The sequence below is a fragment of the Denticeps clupeoides genome, chromosome 6 (assembly GCF_900700375.1).
Source record: "Denticeps clupeoides chromosome 6, fDenClu1.1, whole genome shotgun sequence".
NCBI lineage: Eukaryota > Metazoa > Chordata > Actinopteri > Clupeiformes > Denticipitidae > Denticeps > Denticeps clupeoides.
The window spans coordinates 9,997,888-10,011,538 of record NC_041712.1 but is presented as its reverse complement, the minus strand read 5'-3'; the positions used below and the strand labels follow the sequence as shown (position 1 = coordinate 10,011,538).

Genomic DNA, 13,651 nt, shown 5'->3' with positions numbered 1-13,651 from the left:
GTCACCGACGCGGATATCCAGCATGCTAAGGTCTGGTTGCAACAAGCCATAGCCGATGAGAGTGCAGGACACAGGAGGATGGAAAGGGGTGGCGATCTCACAGCGCATGGGCATGCAGGAATAACAAATCATTGCCAAAGCTTTTCTTGATTTCTAAAAGGTTGCGTGGTCTGAACGTAATATTAGTCTTGCCGTTGCCTTGTGAACAGCCTGCAGTTTTTTATCTAAAGGTTTCATGACGTTTTTTTTTTATAGATTTTCTTGTTATGCATCTTATCAGAATCATCACACAAATAGCAATATACAGCTATGAGTTTTATGTAGTTATGGAGTTTTGTCTTTCTTTTTGGCATAGAATAACATTAATACAGTCCTTGGAATAACTTTTAGTCAGGTCAGCTAACATCACATTAATCTAGACTTTTGTACATGAAGACACACAATGGATCTGCTAATATTAATTCTTATCTGGTGTTTACCTGACCTTCTGTTGCTAATATTATTGCCACAAGTTATCAACTGTAGAACAGGGTCATGGAGCATAGAACAGAAACTTTTTTGGTTCAGAATTGTGGCACTTGGTGTGGACACCTCAAGGACAGAGACCAGATCTAATTTCGTTCTGACCGCCTTTTAAACTCCAGACTTTAGATTGTGTGGCCCAGATTGTGAGGCGGTGTGGGGATGTTTTGTGTCTCACGCAGTTCTTGGCATGCCAGCATGGCCTCAATGTGGGTTAATTTTTATAACTTAACCTGCAAGCTCATAAATTAATCTAGTTACCTCTTGCTTTGATATCCTTTTTAGCGGCTTGCATAGAGTGGCTATTTCTGACCTGTCGGCTGTGACCTCTTTTCTCCTGTCTCCATTTATTTCCCTCAAGCCCCCTTAATCTCTGTCTTCCTGTGCAAAATTTAACCTCCGCTGATGGATCGACTGGACTCTTTATGGCCCCCTCAAGGGGCATTTGTCTGGCAAAAATTCACATTTATTGGACATGCAGAGCAAACAAAGGGGAAAAAAGTCAATATGTTATATGGAGCTCCAGGAGCTACTTTAAAAATGAGATGTGCAATTTTTTTTTTCTTATAACCACAACAAAAACTCAGGTTTTTTTTTCAGGGGTACTGAATGGTGAAATGTGTTCTCTATGTTCTGTTGGTGTCCTCTAGATTCTTGCAATGTCGATGTGACTCTTGAGGAAAACAACGGGTGTCTGGTGGCTTCAGAAATCTGTGAATGATACACGTCAGTGAATGACACAAATGCAAAAGTTCATTTCTGTTGATAGCTATCTTAAATCATTTTAATGTCAGCACCTATAATGTATTTCTGGGAGTGTTTCTCCCTCCAGAACCTGCCGTGATATGACACTGGGTGCTATCATCATGCGAAATGTGACTTGGTTTTCAGATAATTAAGGAGAAAACAAACCCTACTAGAGAATATATGTGAGACAAAAAGCTTGTAAAGCTGGTGTGACAAGTTAAACTGTCTTAAGATGGTTTTGTCAGCTTAAGCTGTATATTCTGGACATGAAGCACGATAGTAGCGTCTCTGCTGATTTTCAAGACACTGTAAAAAAAAAAACACTGCAAGCCACATGGCTTATTGAATAATGCACCCAACTGACCCAGAACATCATAGGTTCCAACCGAACTTATTACCATTGTTCTCTTGAGCAGCACAGGTAGCCTGATGTTGCTTGCATGGGGACTGACTTTTAAATTAGTGCATTTAATGTCACTCTGGATTCGAGTGTCAGGTGAAAAGAATTAACCAGTGAAGAACCAGAATGTCCTCACTGGCTTCTCTAAGTTTAAGGTTTAAGCAGGTCTAAGTCAACCTACACTGCGCCTGACACCTACCCTACTGTCAAGCTTTTTTAACCCCACTTTCTATCACTGTGTCCCTGAGCAAGACACTTAACCCTGAGCGTCCCTGTTACTACTGATTGCCAATACTGGTAAATGCTGTAAATGTAAACGCAAATATCTGGGAGAGAACCTTCTGTACCACAGCAACATGTTCAGGGGGATGAATAATAGTGTTTGTGTATGTGGCACCAATACGATGATTTCCTCGGTGCGGTACATGCATTTACAGGAGTACTGGTTTGTTTTGCCTCGCCCCTTTGAATAAATGACAGGGAGCCGGACTCTCATCTGGAAACGTCTCCTGTGAGATTGTCTGTGTTCATATATGGTTCTGTTTGTTGCTCACAGCTCCAGCCTGGAGTTGCTCGCTTTCCGCTGTTTGTTATTAGCCCCTGTAATGGCCTATAAATTTAATATGAGGTCCTATGCCGGGCTTCCTGGTTCACGGACTTAGCTGTCCTCCACAGGGACATGCCACTGCTTCCTGCTAATGTTTATTAAACCTCCATAATGTCATTGAGCGGAGCTGTGCTCCAGGGACTTAAGGCACACGCTTTGCTGACTGTGTGTATGTGTGCTATCGTGAAAGATCTGGGATGCAGAAGTTTGGATTTTATGAAGCTACACATGCATGGCCTGTCCGCTAGTTTATTTATTTATTTTTGCCTGGAAAGGTGAGAAACTGTGATTTGGAGTTAGTTAAGGTGTCTTTATTCTGTCATAGTGAGTGTTCATAGTTATATAGTGTTCATAGCATTGTTGTACAGTACTGTATTTGTTAAGAGGTTAACAGCAAAGTGGCATTTCTACATTGTACATTTTTACTTTACTTTACTTTATTTAGCAGACGCTTTTATCCAAAGCGACAATTGACATTTTTGACATTGACATTTCTCTTATATTGTGTTTAGGAAAGTCTTTCTGACTTTCTTTCTGTCACCGGTGCCCGAGCCCCTCCCAGATGGCAAATAGCCACCCTTATTTTAATGGCAGTCTATAACAGTAAATGGGGCAGCCACAGATTTGCTCAGCTTGCGGCGCTCGCGTCTGGCCTATGAGATGGCTTTGCCCAGGGTTGTCTGGGGACACTGTTAGCGGTGCAAATTACCAGAGAAACGGGTGATCTAGACAGGACCGGCCCCCCGCAGTGTCACCAGAGCCTTCCCTGGGTGGCTGCCTACTTGCCCCCCCCCCCCCCGCTGCCCCCTTCCATCCGACACATCACCCACAGATGGAGCTCCTAAGGTCCCTAATGCATCAGTGGTGGCCTGGCGTGGGCGGGCATCGGCGAGAGCTCTCCTACTAATTGCGCGGTCGCATATGGCAACCTGGTCACACTGGGAGATCGGGCATCAGAAGTGGCGGTGTCACGTTGCGGCCCCCCTTAACATTGAAATGAGCAGAAGGTGAGAGTGACAAGTGCAGTCTGAGTTGCCAGATGAAAAGGTTACAGTGGTCTATTAAAGGAAGAGGAAAATGTCCAACCAGGCTCCCTTCTTGGGTCTTTTGCTGTGCGTGTTCAGTGTTCGCACAAAACCATTTTGACTCAGCACATGTGTTGGTGGGAGTACTCTCTGTCTTCTATAGCATATAATTAATATGTGTATTTATTCATTTAAATTTCAAATTCAAGGTTAATCAAAAATGTTCATCTCTTCCTCCTGTTATTCTACAGTTATTGTCATATTGTGTAGCACCAGCGTCAGTTGGTTCTGTAGATGGCAATGAGGTTAAAATGTTCCTGATTGGAATGTTTCCGGAAGCCCTTCCCATTTGATTACAGCTGAATGCGTTTGGAGCCACGTGATTAAATATTGGTTGCAGCAATGTTCTAAGGACGTAAATCAGTGCCATTGTTAATTCAGGATTTCGTTCACATTACATTACATTATGTGGTTTGTAGCTGATGCTCTTATGCGGAGCAAAATGCAGACATACAAGCAGGTCCTGTAGTAAGTCCGGTTTTGGGACAGGAGGTGGAGGTTTGAACTTGAGCATGGGAGTGTGTAACCCAGTACACTTCTGCCACTCTGGATAAAAAAAACTGAATAAAAAGAAAGTGTAAATCTGACTTTCACTGACCTACCACATGTTCTGAGGAGGGAAATTGTTGTGCACGCAGCTGGGAGGGAACTAGTGCTGCCCACAGGCCCCGCACGCGTACTTGACCACTCCTCCCTGTGGCGCAGAGTCACAGCACCATGATCCGCCAGAAGGCTGTCTGGAGAGGAACCAGGCCATGGGTTAAAAGAGCTTCAAGATCCAGCAGATGCTTTTGTAGTCACTTTAATTCAGTGTTTTTTTTTTTTTTTTTTTTGTTTTTTTGGGTGGTACCACCCCCCCTTCCCCAAAGCTCAATGAAAGTTCATACCTGTCAGTCATTGTGCCGGGCTCCCTGCAGCTCTGTAATGACTCCCGCTGTTCACCGACGCAGGGCCGCCGATGGCCCTGCTGATAGCTTCTGCATTGGGCTCCCATTGTACTGGTCCCGGGCTGTGTGTGTTTCAACTCCAGACACACAGAGCGAGAGGGATGTTTATTCCTTGCGAACTGTGATTGCCTATCTTTTGTGCAGGTAGATGGAGAAAAGAAGGGGCAAAATGTTTTTTTTTTTATAGGGGGCGGCAGGTAGGGTCTTTGATGGGTACGTTGGGAAGAGATGAAAAACCTGTCTGTCTGTAGTGTTGCAAACCAAACAAATATTTCAATAACGCAGCCTTTGAGGACACGCATGTTACCCCGAAACGGTCTCAGAAGAGAAGGCAGGCGGGAGCGGGAAAATAAAACACGGCGCTCGGCTCTGGGTAATTGCAAACCAGCGTTTCGTAAGCGGGGAGATGCTGAAGAGGAACAGAGGGCCAAAGGTGTCCGGGCGACTGAAGAAAGCTCTTCTCAGAAATAGCTGACAGAGTGAGCGGAGTGTTGGGGGGCTGGCGGGGCGGGGCGGGGCGAGGCGAGGCGAGGCGGGAGCGCTGGACGCGCTTCTGTAGAAGCAGCGGCCTGCTCCATTATTGATAGGATTATGATTCCCTGACTGCAGGCGAGGCCCATTAGTGGAGGCGTTTTGCCCCAGAGACTCCAGCCTGTCTCTGATTGGGAAGCCCCGCCCACCCCGGCTCCGGAGCACAATGGGGCAGCCGCCCCCCGATGCAGCTACAGGGGTCACCCGGCCCCTGCGCTTGGTTACTCCTGACGTTTTGGATCGTTTCAGATTAGAATTAGGAATTTCGTTTTCCAAAAAAGATCAAAAAGATCAGATGCACCATCTTGGGTTCTGTCCTTTCCAAGGAACCAAGGAGCTAACCAAGCATCAGACTTTTCTGTTTATCTGGCTGTTTGCTTTAGTTTTGTTCTCATTTAACACGCCAATTTGGCCATTGAGGGCTAATTATGATTGTCCTAAGCTATTTTTGGAGCGTTTGGGTTTACATGCTTGCCTTTGTGTCTCGTAGATGAGCAGAATAAATAGGAATTGTGTGAGAGAGAAAGAGAACGAGAGATGCGCAACCGAGCTTGAATCCCTCTGATCCGGGCAGATGGTGGTTTCCACATTTAGTTCCGTCGCAGAATCAGTCGGCAGCGCTGCCAACTCGCTCACCTCCTACTGTACGGCCTTTTGTGCTCCGGCTCAGCGGTCGTCAGCTGCAGCACCGCCATCATTACAATGATGCGGTAAGCAACGCCGCGGAAGCGGGTGGAGTTTTTTACTCGTCACAGCACTGATCGGGTCAGAGGGCGGAGAGACTTGTCAACGGACGCGCCAGGAAATGCGCCGCATAAGCACATGTCTTATCAGCTGCCGCATGCTAATGAAAAAAAATAAATAAATCAAATCGCCGTAGCGATTACAGCAATAGTGTACAGCAACAGCAACAACGTGTTGGGTTTCGCTCGTGGGAACTCTCCAGGTTCTTATAGACGTTACAGCATCCTGCATCAGAGTTGTTACCTCAGGGTCCACAGCGTACGTAGTAAAGCGCGTTGAATGGAATATGAAGGTGAGAGTCCCTCAGACGGGTTTTTCTGTTCATTGATAGAAATTATTCGGTCACTCTGATTCATAAATTGGCCAAATGTAGGCCATTTTGGAGAAAAATATAGACCTTTCTGACCTTTTTCCGAGGACGGGGTTAGATGCATCGTCTTCCGCAAAGTCTGCGTGGTCTGACAGAACCCCGCCTTGACAGTGCTGGTAGTCCCCTCGCTCCGGGACGGCATCGTCCAGACTACCGCCAGGGCCGTCTTTACCGCTTCTCATTTTTCACCCGGAACCCAAACGATTGCAGACACCCGGACGCGCCTGGCACCGTGGGCCGGGAGACGCTGGAAAGGCATTGTGGGATTTTTTTTGTTTTTTTGATATGCGCGCGTGAGCTTTTTAAGAACCCTGCAACAGGCGGCGCGTACTTCCCTCCAGGTGCGTTGTCTCTGTAAGGCACTATTAGCCATGGCTGATGGATTATTAAGTGTTGTGGTGTACGTTCGGCGTTCGGCGTGTCACAATATCCCGCAGCCAGTGTTTCTCCTCTCCTCCGCGATCATTAATTTGCAGCGGGTGAATCTCATCTGCAACTGTCTGCAGGTGAAATGAATTCCCTCACGGACCATAAAGATGATTGATGGCGCAGACACTTAAGCATGCGACGCGGCCCGGGCAGGGAGTGAAGGAGAGATTGAGCGATGGAGAGGCGGGCGGGCGGAGGGGGGGTGGATACAGACGGGATGATAATGTGGGAGCAGAACGGAACTCATTACACCTGACTGCTGAACTGCCTGCGAGCTGGAGACATGAAAGCGCCTTGTTTTTAATTGCCAGCAGCTCGACGCGGACCTGATCTGGTGATTATGTTCTCGTGTCAGGGGCGAGGAGGTTTCCTGTACGCATGTCACAAACAGGAAACCCGCACGATTCGGGGAACATACCTGTTACGCGCACTTTAAATCCAGCATACAGACTATAGACCAAATATTGACCACGGGACCCACTTTTTCTTCTCTTCACCGATGACCTGATGGATCAGCCAGATATGAAATTCAGCAATGGCCAATATTTATCTGCTTAATCAGCAAGTTTTGTAAATGTATGTAATTTCATTATGTGTTTTCACATGGACACTCATATTGAATGAATAATCAGACTAATAGCGCACTCCTATAAACTCTGACACTTTAACAATAACACTGATACGTGGTAAAAATTGATTTGATTTGGACTTAAATTAATAAGTTGAATATATATATATATATATGTGTGTGTGTGTGTGTGTGTGCAGCAATCCTTCAAGTACTTTTTCAAAGGAATTTTCCATCAGATCCAGTCCAGCATACATTTGGCATATCGCTTTAAACAGAATGTAGTATTTGAATCCATCTACATAGATCAGTATGATTCTAGATTTCATCCAGGTTGCCACAGTCAGTGTCACGGTCCTGCGCTGAAAAAAGTTAACACTGGCTGAACTGAAAAAAATGGATGTAATCTGTCACACGTAATATTATAGCATTGACGTAATGTGAACAAAAACCGGTTACAGCAGGTTTGATTGGCTTCTTTTCATTATGGCAATGCTAAAATATTAGGTTTTATTAGTGATAGGATTCATTTAAACTACGCTGTCCACTTTATGTTTATGAGTGAAGTGTTTTTTTTACTCTACTACAATTTGTTTGGTTCATTTACATTACATTGACAGTGTTAAAGTATTAGATTAATTAAAGATTAATTACATTTAGCCAGTGGTTATAAGTCTTACAAGTGTTTAGCCAGTGATTACAAGTTTTTTTTTCAGTGTGTTACTTAGGGTCGCGGCTGCCTGAGCCACTCCCGGGACATTGGGCGCAGGATGGGGACTCATTCAGGGCAGGGTGCCAGCCCACCAAAGGAGACACACACACACACACACACACACACCATTCGTTAACACACAAAATTTAGAGATGCCAACTCATCTATTGTGCAGAGAACCTGGAGAACCCAGAGGAAACCTGCGCCGTTATGGGGAGAACATGCAGACTTCGCACACACGAGGTCCGGGCTGGGATTCGAAGTGACCACCTTGGAGGCGTGAGGTCACGGTGCTAACCAACAGACATTTACAGCATTTACAGCATAATCTACCTAAACTGCCCGTCAGTGCCTGGGTCAGTGGCTGGATTCCCACCAGCCAACCACTAAGAAGCATATAATGGGCGTTATTCATGACAATTTACTATGGTAATTTAGTATGAAGCAGACACCTAAGACAGAGTGTTTGCAAGGTGGGTGCTGTTAGTACAGGGGCTGTATATACCCAGGTGGGCGGGTTTCTTCAGAAATCCTAAAAAAACAACAACAATTACATACTATTTAATTAGCTATTTATGCATGCTTTTAAAGTTGTTTTTTTTTTTTTTTATAAATAAATTCACAGGCGTGATCGCCATGGCAACTTCACGCGCATCTTTGATTTCCCTTTTCGTTTTTTATTTTAATTTCCTGTCATGTTGTCCCAAAATGAGTTAATTACAGCTGGGGACGTGTGGCACGCGGCGAACGCTGACAGGAGGCCTCTGATGATGGCTGATGGATTAACACATTTATTTCTTTTTTTAAGCGTTTATTAATTCCCTGGGCTCCGCGGCTTTCCGCCGGTGTGTTTAATGAGCGAGCGCACCCCACACAGCCAGTAAAGCGCTGCGCTTTGTTGTTGACAGAAGAAGAGAGAGGCCGGGCCACAGCCGCGTGCCGCCGGCAGACGCCATAAGCCAAAGATAATAAGGGAAATGGGTCCCAAATGCTGTGCATATTAGAGACAGAGGAGACATTTTGTTTTATTTTTTTGTTCTTACTTAAACTGGAGAAGCACAAGCCCCTCTCCTTTTTCTCTTTTTTTTACCACCTTGTTATGGTCCGTAATAAAGGTGGAGTGATAAACAAGACGCCGCGTTGGGATTGTCCATTAAATTAAGATGAATCGTTTTTACTTTGAGGGTCAATCACGGGATTTAACAGATAATCACTGAGGCCCACACAACATTTTGCCGTATCCCACGCCTGATGAAAACCCAATATAGTTTAATTATATGGCTTTTCGTTTTCCACGTTTGAAGATAAGTCCGTGGATTTCGCCCTTATCGCTGTCGAGGGCATGTATACGGTTGCCAGCTCCGCTTCAGATCCGGGAGGATCGATTGGCTGGTTACCCGACGAGCTGAGTTTATTTACTCCTTCTCCGCCGTTGTATGAACCGCGGTGTGTTTGTTGTGTGTGAGAGAAGAGGGAGAGATGGAATTTTTTATTTTTTTATTTTTTTTATGAAGCTATTTCCAGCTGCCATCAGGTGCTGGAACAAACTAAACAGATTGGGCGGAGATACCCGTAGTGTCCCCTTTCAGCAGCGTCTACAGCTGCGGTTCTTATACGGCCCGAAGAACCGCGATTCGTCTATCGAAGCAGAGCTGCGCAGTCTGTTCAAGAAGAACTCTCTGAGACTGACGCAAAGTTTTTGAATCCTTCTGCCCTGAAAAGTGGAATTCAAGCTGCCCAATTTGGCAACGCTTTCCACACATAACAGTTTTCAGCAAATCTGAAATGAAAACCGTCAAGGTATCACATGGGTCTATGAAGTCAGTCTTGAAAGAACCTGTCTACAGTCAGATCTAGTTTCCTGACCGTTCAAAATAATATTCTCTGGTCTACTCTAGCGATTTACAGCATAAATAACAGATTTAATACACACACTTAGAACCCAGTATCTGATTTAGTTTTTTTCAGAATACTGCAGACCGATGTTACTGTAAAATTACATTACACACAGACGTATAGGTAGGCACAAGATTAAATCGTACAGCTCAGAGTCAAGCATTTTAAATCCCTGCTGCGTTGTAAAGTATTTAGTATAAATGAAATCAAAGAATTTTTGTTTTAAACTGTGCTATTTCAAAGCGCTGTTGGCTCTGTCATGAATCGGGAGATAAGATATAACATCTGAGTGGTGAGTCATGAGCCTTGACGTTGGTAATTTCATGACTGCAATGAGCCTCGAGTCCTGGTTTGCACCAGGAAGTGCGCTCAGATCCTGGCTAAGTGGTATGAGTTGGACTATCAGTAATTCGCTCTCCATTATGTTTTGGTTGTGCAAGGCTAATGGGGAACCATTTATGGTCTGGGTTATTACCTTGTGTTCCTTTTATGAGAAGTATAACGGTCAGTTTGGGTCACAACAAAATTCTTAAGAACCTTTTAACCAAATAAAATGGTTCACTGATGCAACAGAGTTATTTTGAACGCTGTGTGAATGCAGGCGTGAGTGTAGTGCCGAGACAAAGGAGCCAATTCTCAATTGGATTTGGGAAAAAAGCCTCTCCGAACACACAGTCTTCCTCCATTTGGTCTGACGGTGGTCCAAATGCCTCCTGGCAAAACTGAAACCCGTTTGATTCCATTTTTTTTCTCCCCCTCGGATGTTTTGCCAGTCTCACAACAAGCCCAAATTTGTGAAGCACCCAGGCCATTGTCCCATGCGCGAACCCCTCCCGTGGCCATCTTTCTGACTCCTCCCATGGCCATCTTCCTGACTCTGGCACTCCTTACGTTGATACCTCATTTTCTGAAGGCTCAGATTCACCGCCGTATTGTGTTTCTTCGTTTTGTGATTCGTTCCCCTGCATGTTAGTCGGTATCAAATTGTCTAATGTTGTTCCCCAGTTGGTCCTTTTCCCAGATTTGTTTTCCCAGATGGAACCTCTTCCCAGATTTGTTTTGAATGATCCTTAGTCTACATGAAGTGCATTTTGTTTTTGGGAGATACACTTACCATCTGTGAAGTTGGAGCGCGTCGTCTGTAGTCATGTGATTTTCCGAGGGGGTTGACTTCGTTCCAGTAATTGCGTGACCCCTGAAAGATGAGATGATATGCTAACCATATTGGTGTTATGTTTTTTAACCCCCCCCCAATATCCTTTGCCATTACAATATTATATAATACTTTGTAGTGTCTTGTGTAATATCAGTTTTAGATATTAAAGAATTGTAGTTACTGTTATATTTACAATGTATGACAACTAATAAAATGCAGTTCCTCCAAGTAATAAAAAACCTGATACTATTTAACATGCCTTTTTTTATGAATATTTTTCATATCCATTATAATGTTTTAATTACCTGATTGCTGATATCACATTCCGTTTTCCAATAAACCAGTTCAGTAGCAATCTGTTGACTGTGGAGACTGAAAGAGACAGAGATAGGGAGACTGCTTTCGGTTGGAGTCTGACTTATAATCTGACGCTGGATCCGTCGTCTGGATGGATTTCTGGCAGCTTGGCACGCTCACTTCTCCTCATTGGCTTCCAGGCCACGGGTGACTCACGGCTCGTGCTAGAATGTGCTAGAATTCTCATCTGCATTTTCAAATGCCCTGGTTTTTGCAAGTTCATTTTTTAATATCGTGTTACTTCAGGGTGAAAAATTAACAAGTGAGATTTTGATGTTGGCTGAGCAAAAATCATTCATTCTAGCATACGTGCTCATTATTAACCAGACCTAAAGATTCTCAGCAGTGGCTCAAATGACCTCTGTAATAACTGCACTAAGGCCGGGCTGAGCCGAGTTCAGAGGTGATTAGCCTGACGGCTCGCCGTCTTATTACTACAGATTGTAAACATTATCCCGGCCTAACCTCTTCACTTGAAGTAAGAAGCGCATATATGGGGACATTTTATTGTCATTTTATTGGTCACCCTTTTAGAAGGGAGGGTTGCTTCCAGATCTTGTGCCGTATTGCAGGTATTGGACACTAAAGCACGGTGCAATGCACAAGATAGATATCACCTGTTTGCTTATTGAGGGTGTCTTCCAGGATGATAAAGGTCCCACCCTGAGGACATGAGTATCCCTGAATAGGTGATTAATGTCATACTAATGCAAATTATATGAGATCTAATCCCTGGTCACCTATGGCAGCATATGGAATTATGTCTTCATCACCACATCTTATTGGAGTTCTGCTTATCTCTTCCTCTTCTTCATCATCAGAGTTGTTTTTAAGGTTTTAATCCAGGACTGCAAATAAATATAGGGTCTGCTTCAGCCTGTTTGAGACGCACACAACGTTTGTGTTTGTGTGCCTAAGCCTGGAGCCCATCTGTCTTCATCTGCTGCAAACAAACTAGCCACGATCACCTGCCTCAGAGCGCTCAGACAACTCCCTCAGACATTGCGTTGGCGTGGATTTACAGCGCTGTGTGTTTTTGCAGTTCTTCTGGGACCCATTGAAGATGTGGCAGCATTAAGAGGCGCTTCCTTCATTGCCCATAAAAACGCTCAGTGAAGACCCCAGGGCCTTATCTAGTACGCTGCTTCCAGGTATAAATGAGCTCCACGTAAAGCTCTCCACGAACCTGGCTCTGCCGTTGCTGGGAGAACTCCGGTTAAACCAGTGATACAAATGAAGAGGGAAAGGTGCGGCTCTGGGGACTGTGTTGGAGAGAAGTACACAGCCGGAGCACCGCCGGAGAGAGAAGAGAGTGGGAGAATAAGGACAGGTGCATTACTCCAAGGTACAATGCTACCCCCTTCTCCAACTCCCTTCTGGCCTCGCGCTATCCTCTTTCTGCTAATGGAAAACCAGCAGACACTAGGAGAGGAGGCTGGGAGGGTGGAGAAGAGCGCAGGAAGGAAGAGGAACGAGACGAAGAAAAGGAGACAGCAGAAAAACCGAGAGCTATCCATCAACGGCACAATCGGAGGCACGGATCCTCCGTTAAGATTAGGACTGTTTAGAAAGATGGATGAGCACTGTCACTGCTCAGCATCCTCCCCGAACGTCTTAACCAGACCTAAAGATTCTCAGCAGTGGCTCAAATTACCTCTGTAATAACTGCAATAAGGCCGGGCTGAGCCGAGTTCAGAGGTGATTAGCCTGGCGGCTCGCCATCTTATTATTACAGATTGTAAACATTATCCCGGCCTAACCTCTTCACTTGCCGCCTTTTTTGAGGGGAGAGTGATGTTTTGTTTTTTACGGGTCATGGTGTGAGCCTTCCGCTGAAGCGACGGAATGTAAAACTGTTGACTGCTTGTTCCTCAGACCATTTGGGTGATTTTCTATTCAGTATAACAGTGTTTCGGTTAGGGCTCCTCTTCAGTAGATACGTAACAAATACCTTTACTCTGTACCTATCTTTCAAAATCTATCTATCTATCTATCTATCTATCTATCTATCTATCTATCTATCTATCTATCTATCTATCTATCTATCTATCTATCTATCTATCTATCTATCTATCGATCGATCGATCGATCTATCTATCTATCTTTTCGATTGATTGATCGCAATATGGACTATATACCTCATTTTTTGGTCATCTGTTTATCTGAATTATGTTTTTCATTATTAGGCAATTGAACATAATTGTGCAACTTAATCGGATGTGGTCTAGAAACACATAGAAAAGCAGATAGTAAGATTAGAAAGTTTCAAGTGTGTGTGTGGGGGGTGTCAGAGCCCATTGAGACATGATTTTTTGACTATATAAGATATAAATGTTGTTGTAAAACAGACCCGTTCATCTTCAAACGATGCACCTTTTATTATTTATAATTTATTATAATACTTTTATTAGCTTTTAACAGAAGTGTCTAAACTTCTATTTATGTACTTTTACTACCTGTACTGATGAGGCTTGGTGCAAAATGAACCCAAAAGTTGAGTCTACTGTTTGCATGTAGGCGTATCACATAGACAAAAATACAAAAAAATGGTTCGTCATTGTTTGTTATGTATTTATTATC

The 13,651-nt window shown here is 44.3% G+C and overlaps 1 protein-coding gene and 1 long non-coding RNA gene across 6 annotated transcripts in view; one reads left to right on the top strand and one right to left on the bottom strand.

The window, feature by feature from the left end:
* Nucleotides 1–13,651, top strand: part of cadm1a (cell adhesion molecule 1a) — a 244,629-nt gene that overhangs the window by 56,726 nt on the left and 174,252 nt on the right. The window lies entirely within an intron of this gene.
* Nucleotides 1,144–11,130, bottom strand: LOC114793058 (uncharacterized). The gene is made up of 4 exons (XR_003750189.1): nt 11,020–11,130; nt 4,249–4,441; nt 3,964–4,098; nt 1,144–1,233 (listed from the first exon to the last, which is right to left on the bottom strand). It is a non-coding gene; the product is annotated as an uncharacterized LOC114793058 (long non-coding RNA).